Source organism: Crocuta crocuta, unplaced genomic scaffold (assembly GCF_008692635.1).
Source record: "Crocuta crocuta isolate KB4526 unplaced genomic scaffold, BGI_CrCroc_1.0 scaffold566, whole genome shotgun sequence".
Taxonomy (NCBI): Eukaryota; Metazoa; Chordata; class Mammalia; order Carnivora; family Hyaenidae; genus Crocuta; species Crocuta crocuta.
This window is the reverse complement of record NW_027533114.1, coordinates 881,316-895,148: the sequence shown is the minus strand read 5'-3', so window position 1 is coordinate 895,148 and position 13,833 is coordinate 881,316.

Below are 13,833 nucleotides of genomic sequence, written 5' to 3'. Positions count from 1 at the left end.
TTGCAAAGCTCTGATATTCATAGAGTGATGCCATTATGGAGCTTTGATAGCCCAGACTGCCTGCTAGGCACTCAATAAATATATGACAACAATTGATTAAGCCACAGATGCATTTTAATGATTAAGCACCACATACCTCTTATGCCATATCTGTAATAAACAGCTGTTTATGTACTTTATCAAATATCACCAACTTAGCATTAATATGATGACCATAAAATATGTGTCATTGTCTGAAAACTTTGTGTTAGGTTTTAGTTTAAAAATGGCCTGACTGGTAAAATCATTTTCAACTTTTTTAGCTTTCTCCTAGTTACCCATAAATGGAGAGGAGAATATAGTTTCATATAATAATGTTAAAACCAAGTCACTCAGGGTGCCTGGGTGGCTCAGTTGATTAAGTATCTGACTCTTGATTTCAGTTCAGGTCATGATTTCATGGTTTGTGAGTTCAAGGCCTGCATCAGGCTGTGCTCTGACATCGTGGAGCTTCCTTGGGATTCTGTCCCCCTCTCTCTACCCCTCTGCAGCTCGCTATCTCTCTCTCTCAAAATAAATAAAAATAAACGTAAAAAAAACACAAGTCACCTAACTTACTGTTGAAAATAAAGAGGAACTTTGAGTGAGAAAAGCCATGGAGTTATACTGGAAACCAATTAATGAAACCATGTTTGCAGCAGTGAAATAAAGGAAATTTGCTGTTGTTGGACGTAGGTAGAAAGTGGCTCCAGTTCATAATCAATTTCTTGACCAAAAGGCAACATATCTGTACTCCTCAGAGTGGATGGGTTTTTGGCATTGGATAGAATATTTCACACCCATTTCCTAACTATTATCAGGATCTTATTAGAAATTATGAAGGAATTTATGGGGCGCCTGGGTGGCTTAGTCGGTTAAGCGTCCGACTTTCGCTTAGGTCATGATCTCGCGGTTCGTGGGTTCGAGTCCCGCGTCAGGCTCTGTGCTGACCGCCGGCTCAGAGCCTGGAGCCTGTTTCAATCTGTGACTCCCTCTCTCTCTGACCCTCCCCTGCTCACGCTGTCTCTCTCTCTCTCTCCTAGAAATAAATAAAACATTAAAAAAATTTAAAAAAAAAAGAAATTATGAAGGAATTTGTATTGTGCCTTCTAGTCATAACAAAGAGATTATAAATTTATCGTGATTTCATTTCAAAGAATGTTTTCCAAGACTCTAAATATACATAGTAATACAAAATATATACATATATATGTTACATATATACACATATATATAATACTATATATATATATATAAAATGAAAAAGCATGTGAGATTTTCTGGACTAAAAACCTAGCTAATTGTCTTCAGGGAGAATTATAATTAAATTCTAAAATACCTATTGAGGCATTAAGAAAATTTGATAGCAAATCATCGTCAGAGATCTAGCATAGATAAGATAGAGGAAATAAATAAGAACAAGAACTTATAAAGGAAAATATAAGAACTATGAAAGACAGAAAATGGAAATCTAATATAAAAAGTATAGGTACTTCTGAAGATTGTACCAGGGATATTGGATGGGAGAATAATTCAAGAAATGGTTAGATCGAGTTCTCCCAACACTTATGATATGTAGATCTGCAGCAGAATGCCATTCAAAGCTGAACAATGAGAAAAGTCTGGATCATCTGTAACACCATATTTTATTTAACTCATCAAGGAGTTGAGGTTACCAGGTAGTAAGATAAACCTAATTTTAAAGGGTGACACACCACTCATGAGCTTGAGTAACTATGTAGAATACATGGAGCCTTATATAGAAGGTAAATTTGACCCCTCCTGCCACCATTTTCTTGCACAATGGACTAGGAAGCCAATCCCAGGGACCAGAACCAGAGGCTAATTGATAATGGTACAGATGAAACAACAGCCACGTATTCATTGTGTGGTATGGTAATGCATTTTGGTAATAAGGAGCAAGAGCTTTAAAAATGATCACATCATTTCATCCAATAACTTCATTGTTTGGTATGTATCTGAAGGTAATAAACAGAAAAAATTAATTATATGTAAGGTTTTGAAGCAATGTAAGAGTCCTATAATACGAAAATGTTTAAACCACAAATCACCCATATGATGAAATATCATTCATTTAAAAATATTTTAAATGGCAAAATGCTCTCAGTACAATATTAAATTAAAAAAGCAAAATAAAGGCAAAATAGCGTATGGGGTATGAGCCTAATCCTTTTTTAGAATATCATAATACAGAAGTTTAAAGCACAAGAAAGGAATATTATTTATGTAGTATCATTGAGTTTTATGATGCCTATTTGTATAAGTATCTGTCAGAGTGATCAGTACTCTTATGATGTGCTATGTCAGCTTGCTTTCAATCGAGTGCTTTAAGATATCATAGACATGCATTTTAAAACACATATCTCTATTTTAACTGCTACGTAGTGTGAACATCCAGGAAAAAATCATTTCAGTATATCAAATATTTGATCTGCCAGTAAAGAATTTTAGGTAGTAATTAACCCATTAATCTTAATCTTAATCTTAATTATAGGTTTTGTTTTTTGTTGTTGTTGTTCATAAGATTATTAAATGAAGACATCCACTGGGAAAAAAGGTGTGGTTTGCAGCAGTGTCAAACAAACAAACAAAACCAACAAAATCTCATTTGGAAAATATAGAAAAAGACCTCTATCATATTTATTAATAATCATTAAAAGCAGAAAATATTTACATTAATATTTTGAAATAGAGAAGTGTGTTTTTTTTAAAAAGTAATTCAGAGCGTCTAATTTTGCTTTAACATTAACATGAAAAGAACAACAAAAAGTGGTTATATACTGAAACTAAGAAAAAAATTATATTGAAAGAAAAAGAGTGAAAATTGAAAGAAAATTAAAATTCCAACAAAGGTAGACACAGCTAGAAGTAAAAAAAAAATTAAAAAACCCTAAAACTCTAGGAAAAAATAAAGATGAGAAGCACAAGGTAACTTTATAAAAGGAAAAGAGTTGAAGGTTTAAGATAGATTAAATAAACAAGAATTTATAAACATAAAATGCAGTCACGGCACAAATATAATCATGTAATCAAAGCCTAACAACATGAAACTAAAAGAAAAAGATATCTTTTAAAAATAAAAGAAATTGCAGAAATTATTTTAAAAAGAAAATAAATGTCTTGGTCAGAGGTTAGATAAGAAACAGACCTCTAAAATGAGAAAATTTCGAAATAAATTGTGGTTAAATCCTGTACTATTGTTGGTCAAAAGTCTTTCCTTGAAGCTGTAAAGCACTTTGTGAGTGAAGTCTCAGGTATATTAAACTAGACTTTCCTCACTTCTGTACCTCCATCCTGCACTTTGTATCTGCACTGAAATATGATTTAGTTTCTTCTATCATTCAAAAAAAAAAAATCTCCAGACTATACACCAAATTCCAATGTTCTCCATCATCTCCCTACTCCTCTTCACAGTCATACTTCAGAACAGAGTTGTCAACAATTGGGGATTTCACTTCCTCAATCCAGAAAAATCTGACAACTTTTGCCCTGAAGAACTCCACAGAAGTTACGATTTTTAAATTTGTCAAGAAATTTGACATTAAAAAATCCAGTGGATATTTTGGGTCTTTATTCATTAAACTCTTACCAACTTTCATCTCAGCTGAAAATATCATTTTTAAAATACTCTCATCTCTTGGTTTCCAAGACATGTCACCATCCAGGCTTCTTGCCATGATTCTCTAAGACAATATTTTATCACCTTTGTACTACCTTCTCCTACTGCATTAAATATCAGAATTGCTCAATTCTTAGCCCATTCTACATTGAACCATGTTCTCCACCCCCATTGGTTTGAATTACAATGTGTTAATGTCTAGGAATCACAAACACTCTAGTCCTCCCATCTGTGCTATTCAACTGTGAAAACAATGATCTTTACCTGAAAGTATCTGTGATACCAGAACACAGTATTTTTAAAATTAAATCCATGATTTCCCCACTCCTAATTTGTCCCTTATCCAATTTGTTCTCTCAGTTTATGGCTTACATGGCCTTCGTCTATACCAGGGTTTTAGAGGAATCATGATACACCCATGCTTGCTTGGTCATCTATCATTCCAGTAATTTACCAGCTCTTTTCATTTTTCCCTCTGAAATTTTTCTTAAATCTATCCATTCATTTTCATCTCTATTCTACCACCTTGGGCCCACCATTTCTCCGAGGCTCTGCACTGACCTCCTATTCACTTACTCCCTGTCACTTCCTCATATAGAGGCTAGTAATACCTAGAGAGAGAGACAGAGAGACAGAGAGACAGAAGGGAAGGAAGGAAGGAAGGAAGGAAGGAAGGAAGGAAGGAAGGAAGGAAGGAAGGAAGGAAGGAAGGAAGGAAGGAAAACCAGTGAATTTCTAGGAATTCTTCTGTGTTCTAGGGTAGATTACAATGACTTCCTTTTCGGTAAAATTTGAAACCTTTTACATAGTGTAAGATGCTCTTCATTGCTGTCTATCTTTTAAGATTCTTTTAAGAAGAATCATACCATTCTTTCCTCTTAACACTTGTTCTCTAGACATTACTATCATTTCCATTTCTTAAACTCACTGTGGTAGGCAGAATAACCTCACCACACACACACAGACACACAGACACACACACACGCACACACACACCTAAAGTGTCCACATTATAATCCTTGAAACCTGTGAATGTATTATCTTACATGATAAAAAGGACTTTACAAATGTGACTAAGTTGAGGGTTTTGAGATGGGGAGGCAATCCTGCATTATCCCAGTGGACCCAATGTAAGCACAGGGGTCCTTATAAAGTAAAACAGGGAGGCAGAGGAGTCAGAGAAGACTTTGAGGTAATATTATCACTGGTTAGGAGAGAGCCACAAGCCAAGAAATAATACAGACAACACCTAGAAGCCAAAAAGGCAGAGACACAGAGTTTCGTCTTAATTCTCCAGAAGGAACACAGCTCAGTCACTACCTTGATCTTAGCCTAGTGAGGCTGATTTTGAACCTCTGACCTTCAGAACTGTTATATAATAAATTTGTGTTGTTTTAAGTCACTAAGTATGTGGAATCTGTTACAGATGTAATAAATAATTCTTCATGTTCTCTCTTGCCTCAAGTACTTTACATGCACTGTATTCACCTTACCTGGGTAGTTTTTGATCCTCTTTACCTGGCTAAATCCTGCTTTTTCTTATGTGTCAGATTAAATATCATTTCATATACAAAACTTCAATGCCTCTCTCCTACAATATTAGGCCTCTGTATCAGTTTCCTATTTATCATTCACTTAGTGGCTAAAACAATACACAGTCATTATCTTACAGTTCTGGAAATCAGAAGTCCAAAATCATTTTGACTGGGCTAAAATCAAGGCATTGGCAGGGCTGGTTCCTGCTTGAGACTTTAGAGAAGGGTCTGATTTCCTTGGTTTTTTTCTGGCTTTTATAGGTCTTCTGAATTCCTTGGTTAATGGTTTGTTTATTTCTCCCTTCATTTCAATCTCTTATTTCCATAGTCACATCTCCTATGAATAACTCTTGATCTCCTCTTATAAGGGCTCTTATAAGATTACCAGGATAATCCAGGATATTGAATAGGGAGCCGGATCCAGATTCTTAACTTAATAACAACTACAAAGTCAACTTTACCAAAAAAAGTAACATTCATAGATTCTGGGAGTTAGGATCTGGACATCTTTGGGAGGCCATTATTCATCCTATCATTGCCTCCCATTATATACTCCACAAGATACCCTGTAATTATTTTTAAAGTCAAAAGCATCTTGTAATTCTTTGCATAATCAGAATTATTTATTATAATTTGTTTAATATTTACTGTCCATCTTGGCCATATTCCTTGCGAGTACATTGAAGAAAATATAGATGTCTGGCATATAATAGAGAGCAGGTATTTTTTGACTACTATGGTTTCTATATTTTGAAGCTTGGAAGATATTTCCAAATGGGAAAAATAACCATTTTTAGCTATATTTTATGAAACCTGTGTTCCTTATCACTTTCAAACTTTTAGACTCCTGCCTACCTTTTGAAGTTCATCTCTGAGGAAAAAAGGGTAGGAAAACCCATGTTGTATCTAAACATAATGAAGAGGATGGACAAGTTATCAGAAGTGAATTTAAGTTAGGAGTAGTAGTTTTAGTTCACTAAAAGAGGCTAAGGTAAGCTGAGTTGCAACATGAGACATTAGCTTTTAATTAATAAAAGCTGATAGGTAAAGTGGTAAAAAGGGAAGAGGTTCCAGAATTTGAATGGAAATCAGAGAATACTTTAGAAAAGTGATTTGTAAGCTACATTTAGTAAAGGACTACTTTCATTATTTTTAAATTGATAATGAGTCATGTTTAGAGAGCTTTGCAAAATATAACAATAACTTACTAGAAAAAGCAAAGTGAAAATATAAGTATGAAAGACCACATTCTACAAATAGGGAAAAAAGGAAAAAAAAAAACGTTATCCACTGACTCCTCAAAAGTGCTAATGTAGAAAATGACAAATTCCTACCTATCATTTCAAAGAGTAAATTAATGAAAAGTTATGAGAAAATGGCTGGTTTTTGTGTTAAACCTTTTTACAAAAACTTTGATGAATTACATGCATATCAGTACATTTAATTGGATGAATGAGTTTGCTTCTTGCTTGTTAGCTTATCTAATCTAGGTGAGATTGATGGCAGCGGTGCTTGGCTGGGATAATGTATATTTACATGGTGTTTATACTTCGTTTTAATAACATGGGTAGAGATTCTCCAAGGGGTTTGTGGAATTGGATGCAAGATGAAATTTAAAATCATTTTAGTCAGTATCTGTATATTTTTAACTTTTATCCAAATCAAGAAAGTTATGATGATTTTCAAAATTCATCTTCAATTAAATGTCAGTAGCAATTGCAACAATTTATTCTGCAAAATTATGCTTAATTTTAAATCACTTTATGATTGGGACACCTGGGTGGCTCAGTCAGTTAAGTGTCTGTCTTTTGATCTTAGCTCAGGTCATGATTTCATGGTTTCTGTAATTGAGTTCTGCATCAGGCTCTATACTGACAGCATGGAGCCTACTTAGAAATCTCTCTCTTCCTCTCTCTCTCTGCCCCTGCTCTATTCATTCTTGTTCTCTCTCTCAAAATAAAGAAACATTAAATTATTCTATAATTAAGGAAAACAATTCCAGATTCATAGATATCCTATTTGTGAATTGTATTTTGTTGGAAAATTCAAATCAAATTTTTCTACAAAATTCTTAAGTTTTGCAGTGATAACTTTTCTCAGATATGCAAAATCAACGTTCTTTGAGAATCATTCTTAAATCAAGGAACATGTTACAGAATCTGTGGAGATGGTTCTTCTAGACTTTTACCTTTCATTTCTGCCCTTTTGTCTTCTCTGTCTTTGAAAACTATATTACACCCATCCTTGGTGTGCAAAAAATTTAAAAGATTACAAATGCTGAATATATGCAATATGAAAAGTACATGTCAAATTTCAAACTTTAAAAGTTTGGGACCAAACTGACTTTTATTTTGTAGAAATACTAAACGTGGGCTCAGTAATTTAAACATTTTGAAAAGAATGTTTGATTTCTAACATGCATTAATTGCTGTTTATGATTAGCTTCCATATTATCACTTAATAATCTCTACTTTAATATTTTAGCCTTTTGTTGTAATTAATAAATATTAGTCAGTCATGAGACACTTTTTGTTCCACAGCAAATCTTTCTCCACGAAGGAAGCAAGGTATCAATTTTGAATCTGGCACACGCTTGCTCATTCATCTCTGTCACTACTTCAGAAGGTTATTTTGATATGTTTCTCCAGAACCTATTCCTATAGAAACTTAATTTTTAAACAAAGTAATGTTTTATATTTTTATAAGATATTTAAAAAGTTTGTTGTGTTTGCAGCAATTAAGCTGAAAAACGTATTCCCCCTTTCCATCATTATGTTCAAAACATATATGTGTGTGTGTATATATATATTAATTTTCATATATATTAATTTTCATGTTAGCCATATCTGGATGTTTGTCAAGTTGCAATGAAAGATACTTTAATAGTTGGTGCTCTAATATGGTCCTTCTTATGATTAGCCTGTTCTGCAATATGTCATTACATATTAGTGTAAAGTGGTATTTTTACTACCTTCTCTACTACAAATTCTCCTAGTATTTCTAAGCAAATGTAATAACATGGTAATATGTATATTTTTAGCTTTGGCTAACTGTTACTTTATTAGAATACTTAGCAGTAATCATAGGTAAACTATGAAACATCTATCAGCTTTTAATTCAATACACTTACACTCTTCTTCAAGTAATTTTTGGGAGTTTTGAGATTATTTACGACTTGTTCATAATTCCTCCTAAGATTCTGATGCTTTTGTTGTTTCACTAGTCCTATCATGACCCTATAAATAAGACACTCATTTTAAAATTCCTCACCAATTATGGCTATAAACTCAAAATTGGCACATAAGACATCATGTTTCTAAGTAAAATCAGTAGTAACTATTAGGATTTCTGCAAAGTTAGTGCCATTGTCATCATTTAGTTTATGATTGACAAGTTGGATCCTTACATAGGGCCCAGCACTCCTGGAAACAGCAACAGCTAAGAACTGGCCCCTAGCTTGCTTGCACTCGCTCTCTCTCTCTCTCTCTCTCTCTCTCACACACACACACACACACACACACACACACTTTGCTTACTGCAAAGAACTACCTATTCTCATCATAGTACTCAGATCTAATCTCAAGAAAGTCCTTGTTTACCTATCTGAAGGCCAGATACAGGGCCTCCAAATACTCATTCTTTGTCCGAATTGGTCAGTGGGTTAGAACTGTTTGTATCCACTGACCAATCTGGACAAACTACCTGCCCAACGTGACAAACTTTAGTTAGGTTTCTCTCCTACTTCCAAGACCCTGAATTTTACCCAGTCTCAGACTGGGCCATCTTCAAAATGTGAAACAACCACCACAGAAGACTGTCACAATTTTCAGCAGCACATTGGAAAATTAGTTCTCTGGTCAAATGTTTGATCATACCACCTATTCAACCTACATCCCCATACCGAATTCTGTCTAGTTTTGTTTACCTTTCCCTACAAAAAAAATTTCCTTTGTGCCTGAACTGTGAGACACTTGCAGATCCTATTGTTGAAAAGCTCTTCCTAACCCAATAGGGAGGTCTACCCCACCCTATTGCAACAGTCTTTTCAATTAAGTCTCTCCTTACCTAGGTCCTAATTTGTTTTTATTTTAAAATTTTGTGGTGCTGAAACTCAGAGTATTGACTACCCTGAGACTCTGCTGTCTTCATCTGAATTCATTCCAACTTCTCTGGTCCTCTGTGTCCTTTCCCAGCTGGTAAATTCATCACAGTGGTAAGTCTTGACTCCTCATCCCTTGTTCTGGACATTTGTCTGTTGTAACATGGTAAGGGGTTACTTTGATTATTTCATGCATTGAGAATTTTTTTGGCCTTCTGTGGAGCCAGGGATGGTGTGAGGGAATTTCCTTAGCTTCTTGACTGGCTTATGCTTGGAAGAATTTCCTTAGTTATTCAGGGATTGTGTGAAGGAATTAATCAAGTGGACCCCTTTTCTCACTTTCAGTTGTATCTCTGATTTAGTTATCTATTCCTGTGGGCAACTCTCACTCTATTAGGCTCTTTGCATCCTCTTTTTCCATTGACTACATAATTTACCATTATGTCACTGTCTTAGTCTGCTCTGGTTTCTATAATAAAATATTATAGATCAGGGAGCTTAAACAACAGAAATTTACTTCCTCATAGTTCTGGAAGCTGGAAGTCTAAAATCATGGTATCAACATGGTCGGGTTCTAGTAAGAATTCTCTTCCTTGCTTGCAAATGGATGCTTTCTTGCTATGTATTCACATGGCTTTTCTCAGAGAGAAAAGCTCTCTGGTATCTCTTCTTATAAGGGCACTAATCCCAACATGAGGCCTCTGCTCTCATGACCTCATCTAACCTTCATTCCCTACTAAAGTCCCATGTTCAAATATCATTGCCTTGGAGGTTAGGGCTTTAACATATGAATTTGGGGGTTACACAATCATTTAATCCATAATAGGCTAGTGCCTACGCAGTTCAGTATCTTGAGAAAAGGCAAAATATAATTATAGAACAATTTAAAACATCAATTGTTCTAGATATCTTGGAAATTTGGGACTGTCTCAAACTGTATCAATTATAATATCCCATTCCCATGACCCACTCCTAGTTTTTCCTTTTTACTGACTTTGATCTTCCCTTAAACTCCAGTAAATCCTTTATCTGCCCTTTTTCAACATCTCCAACTTCTCCACCCTTCTATCTATCTCATCCAGACCTTTCCTTTCCCTCACTGGCCCTTTAACTCCCTATAGCCACTCCACACTCCAGCTTTAGGTGCCCCTCCCCCTTACTGGGGGCTCTTGAGAGGCTCAGGAACCCCAAAACCAACCACTTAAGACTGAAAAAGCTAGCTAGAAATAGGCTGGTTATAATGTCACTCATAACAAAGCTTAGGAAGCACCATGGCCACTTGCTCTCTCCTTGGCTCCTTGTCCAAAATTTAACCCACAGACTAAATAAGGTTACTCATCAGATTTTTTAAAAAAAATTAAAAGGTGGTGTCTGGATGGCTCAGTCAGTACAGCATGAAATGCTGGGTTTGGGGGTTGTTAGAGTCCTACGTTGGGTGTAGAGATTAAGGAATTTAAAGCCCTCTCACACAAGTGTTCGTGGGTATTCTTTAAATCTTCTATTGAGCAAGTGACTTCAAATTGTCCCATCAGCCTGAACCATAATTTTGATGATATACAAGGGAAGCAAAGATAAGAGCCAGTCCTTTCCTATAAACCAGTGAGTTTTATATTTCTGTGTTTATGTCTGACTCATAGCTGAAATTTTAGAATTGAACCTGTAACCTCTGTATTTGGGTCTATTTGTAATATATACATGTATTACACATATATAATACATTATATTTGGGTCTATAATTACAAATGGACCCAAATACGGAGATTATTATATATGTATACAATATATATATGCTACAAACTGAATTGTGCTTCTTCCCTCTGTCAATTCATATATTAAAGTTCTGGTCCCTAGTGTGACTATATTTGGAGATGGGACCTTTAGAGAGGTGATTATGGTTAAAAGAAGTCATAAGGAGGGAGTCTCATAGGGCTGGTGTCCTTATAAGATGAGGAAGAGACACTAAAGTGATCTCCGTCTCTCCACCACTACCCCCTGTACACAGAGAAGAAAGGCCATGTGAGAGGCAGCAATTTGCAAGCCAGAAAGAGAACTTTCACCAGAACCTGAACATGCTGGCACCTTGATCTTAAATTTCTAGCATCCAGAACTATGAGAAAATATATTTCTGTCATTTAAGCCTATCAGTCTGTGATATTTTGTTATGCCAGCCCCATTAGACTAGCCCAAGCTGACTGACATGGTATGTATTTATAAGTTATATATGTGTAATATTTCCCTACCTCTAAATGATTACCAAATTAAGTTACAAAATGTCTTCAGGGAACTCTATTCTAGTTGGCTTAGAGATCAATAAGTGCTTATATAAATGGAATATTCTTAAAATAGTCAGAAATCTAAGATAATACACTTTTTTTCCTATTTGGACGTTCTTCCTAAATTTATATGTTACTGACTAAATAAATTTGAATTATATCTACAGATGTTCAAGATTATGAAAATGTAAATTTGTGATTAATCAAATTGAATAATTCCAACAAACTTTATTTCAACAATAATTCTGTTTTCTCGTATGTCCATATGAAGATATACTCTCTAAGATCTTTTGGTAACTTAAAATCTTAGACTTATGTTAAATTAGGTTAATTAATGACTATTCTTTAAATACCTAAATCATTTCTAAGATAAAATACTGAAATATAAATTACTAAGCTTAATCTTAAGGTGGTATGTATTTGGATCTGTTAATGAATGTATTCAAGGGCTCCTGGGTGGCTCAGCTGGTTAAGTGTATGACTCTTGATTTCAGCTCAGGTCATGATCTCAGGAGTCATGAGTTCGAGCCCCATATTGGGCCCTGAGCTGGCAGTGTGGAGCCTCCCTGGGATTCTCTCTCTCCCTCTTTGTCTCTCTTTGCCCTTCCCCCACTCATGCTCATTCACTTGCTTGCTCGCTCACTTTCTCTCTCTCAGAATAAATAAATAAACTTAAGAAAACATATTCACTTTAAAAAATGAATGTATTCATTTTTGACCACATTGACAAATTACATTGCAAGGACATATATAGTTTTAAAAGTGATAAGATGTATATTCTTAAGCTCCACAGCAAAACCCTGGCTGAAGACATTCACAATTATGTTCTCTATATTTTTCTCTGTGAAATAGAAGTTCATGTATTTAAAATTTATAATCACTATATGTTAATGAGGTTCTGCCAGGAGAAACAGTGACAGAAAAAAGCAGCTTTCCATACAAGGTTTCCAGGAAGTGTTTTTGTTAAAGGAAGAGAGAATTGTTTTGCCCAATGTAAAATAACTCATTGTTCCATAGGAGAAAGGGAAACGTGTCAGACAAAACTTGCATGGGTATAGAAAATTGTAAAGTTCCACAGAAAAATAATTTTACTTATTGTGCTCAAAGCTATCAAAGCTATGATGGGCTTATTTATAAGAAATTTTTGTAAAGGATTTTTGTATAAAATGTTTCAGTTGACCCTTGAACAACATGAGTATGAACTGCAGGGATCCACTTATATGCAAATTTTTTTTCAATAAATTCAGTAGAGTACCATAAATGTATTTTCTCTTCTTTATGATTTTCTAATAACATTTTTCTCTAGCTCACTTCATTGTAAGAGTACAGTACATAATACACAGAACATACAAAATATGTTATCAGTAGGGCTTCTGGTCAACAGCAGGCTATGAATAGCTAAGTTTCCGGGGAGTTATATATGGATTGTGGATTACATTGGGGGCTGGTGCTCGGGGTCACCCGTAAATTGATACAAAACTAGAATCTGTTTTCCTCTGTTAAAATAACAAAATTCTTGAATTACTGGTCTGCTCTTAAGAAGAGGTTATAAAAGGTGTATCTTTACCTTCCAAATAATCTGCCTAGAAGCCAAAAGTTCTGTATAATATCAGAATTGTTTCTTGGGGTGCCTGAGTGGCTCAGTCAGTTAAGTGGCCGACTTTGGCTCAGGTTATGATCTCACTACTCCTGAATTCAAGCCCTGCATCAGGCTCTGTGCTGATAGCCAGAGCCTGGAGCCTGATTGAGCCTGATTTGGATTCTGTGTTTCCCTGTCTCTCTACCCCTCCTCCACTGGGTCTCCCCTCCAAAAAAGTAAATAAACATTAAAAAATAATTTAAAAAAAGAATTATTTCTTGTGTTTTCCTTTGACCTTATCATGGCCTTAATTACTTAAGAAAATAAGGTTTACTCACTTTTATTCAATCATGTTATATTTTGTGTATACTTCTAAAACCTCTTTTCACTTTCTAAAAAAATTTTTAAACATTTATTCATTTCCTGAGAGAGACGGACAGAGTGCAAGCAGGGGAGGGGAAGAGAGAGAGACACAAATTGAAAGCAGGCTTCAGGCCCTGAGCTGTCAGCACAGAGTCTGACATGAGGCTCAACCTCACAAGCTGTGAGATGATGACCTGAGCCGAAGTCTGTTGCTTAACCGACTGAGCCATCCAGGCACCCCTCACGTTGATTTTCGATCAACTTTGTTTTGCATGCCACAGAACAAATTTCCTTGTCAGTAGCATCATTTTCAAATGTGCTTTCAT